The following is a 2,527-nucleotide window of genomic DNA, read 5'->3' on the forward strand; positions in this document are numbered from 1 at the left end:
CAAAAATGGCCCTAAGATAAAATTTATATGATTAGACTCCTTAATGAGTCTAGTTTCAAATGAAATAAACGAGAACATATTTTGAATTCTGTACAATGAGAAATTTGATTCGTACTGAAGAGTAGTCAGTTTAGTCAAACAGTGAAACAAGGTGAACTTTAAGAAAAATCTGGTATTGTTGGGCTAAACTAAAAATTTTGAAAATTTTATGGATAATAGATAAATGAGTCTTCTATCAAGAAAAATTTACGGCAATTGATTTGGAGTTTTGTAGCTCCATTTATAAAAACCTTAGTGGCTGTTGCTCAGGAAGTCAGCTTATAGGGAAATTGTAAGTATATTGTAAACATTAATGAAAATTTGCTAATGAATTATTTATTAATTTTTATAAAGCTTACTATAATCTATATGTGTGAAAGTCGAATCCATATGTATTATATTCTAAAAGTAATACTTGAATAGTCGATTAATGACTAGTTAAAATTTGTTGAACTTAAGCTCAAGAGCATAGGGGGCAATTTCAGATAAGGGAAAAGAGAAAGTAACCGAGTAGCCACCCCGCAACTGTACCAAATATCCGAGGTAAGTCTTCGAGTAATGAAACTTAGTTTATGATTTGATTAAGTCATGACATATAAGCATAACAAATAAACGGTGATGTAATGATTCTACTTGAATTATATATTGAGGTGATTAGTTTATACCTATGACGGGTAACCGAATGTGCATAGAGATCATGTTATAAAGCCAATCAAAATCATGCTCTTTGTATGTGGCTATTGAGCCGAAATTGGTAAGGTTTGATAAGTGTCTTGTGTTTGAGCTTTAATAATGAAGATGAAATATGGATGTGTCATGATTTATTGATATATGTGCATGATTATTCGAATGATATCCGGGCTAAGTCCCGAAGGCATTTGTGCTAGTGACTATATCCGGGCTAAGTCCCGAAGGCATTTGTGCTATTGACTATATCCGGGCTAAGACCCGAAGGCATTTGTGCGAGTTGCTATATCCGGCTAAATCCCGAAGGTACTTGGGTTTGGAAATGAGCGATCTTGCTGTAATAATTTCAATTAATATGCTCATAAAATCCAAACGATAAGGTATGTTTTGTATATGAATCGGAAAAGTTAATTCCTGTTTAGATAGTATGCGCTCTATTGATTAACAACTTCCAGCCTTTAGTTAGGTTTGATCCCCTGTGTATGAATATACTGGTTGAGGTGTGAAGTAAGTGTGATTTTGGGAATATGCGTATATGCAACTATTCATTTAGTCATATGAACGCTGTACTTTAGTCGTAAATGATTTCATTACTTGAACTTACTAAGCATTAAAATGCTTACTCTGTTACTTTGATTCTCTGTTTTATAGATTTTGTTCGTCAGCTATCGGACTTGGGAGTGTCAAAGTCGAAGTCATCCACACTATCTAAGCCACTTTTGGTACTCTTTTAGTTCAATTTTGAAAATGGCATGTATAGGGCTGACCCTTGTTGTTAATTAAGTACCCTTTGATAATGTGTATTCGTATAGCCATGCGAAAATGGCTCGTATATTTCGAAGTATAACATTATGGTCTTGTGATATGGTTATTAAGTGGTGTGGAAATATTTGGTAACGACTAGCCATTGGAATGGCCAATCATGGTCCTATTGGTGCTACGTACGTCATGGCTAATCGGGATTACCCTTGATAGTAATGTGTGTCAATTTGCTATTTGATTCATGGAAAATTATGAAATAGGTAAAATTTACCTTAAAATAGATGCTGACAGCAGCAGTGACGTAAGTTGGAAAAATCACTAAAAGTAGTAGGAATGGAATTAAATAGTGAATAAATTATGTAATCGAATCTTGATGAGTCTATTTTCATATGAAAGAAACGGAACAACCATATGAGCCGTATTTTATGAGATGTTTAAGTTTTCGTGAAACAGGGCCAGAGCGATTTCTGGATCCCCTGTCCTGACTTTGGAAATTCACTATAAATTAACCAGAGATAATTAGAAGTCATGCTCTATATGTACAGATTCCTTTTTGAGTCTAGTTTCCTTAGAAACAAACGGAATAAGTATTGAAGCTCTGTACAGGGAGATATCTAAGTCGTAATGCATGAAGGTCAGAGTAGTCGAACCCTGAAATAGGGGAGACTTTAACTAATAAACTGTACTAATTGCCTTGACAAAAAATTCTAGAAACAAATTTGTAGATGGAAATATGAGTCTAGTTTCAGGAAAAATTTACGGAATCGGTTTTCGAGTTTTGGAACTCGAGATATGATTTTTAAAGTAACTGTGATGCAGTTAGCCAGCTTGTCTGTAAATTTTAAAATGAACTGTGTAAGTAAATGAATTAAGTCCGTTAACACCTCGTGTTCGACTCCGGCAACGGTCTCGGGTACGGGGCGTTACATCCCCAAGTATAGGTATTACTTTGAATTGGAATTCACGAGCCTAAACATCAAAAAGCCATAATTTTTTGTTAGATTTTTTAGCCTTTTGAGCATCTATTAATTCTTTCATG

Source organism: Gossypium hirsutum, chromosome A06 (genome assembly GCF_007990345.1).
Source record: "Gossypium hirsutum isolate 1008001.06 chromosome A06, Gossypium_hirsutum_v2.1, whole genome shotgun sequence".
NCBI classification, from domain to species: domain Eukaryota; kingdom Viridiplantae; phylum Streptophyta; class Magnoliopsida; order Malvales; family Malvaceae; genus Gossypium; species Gossypium hirsutum.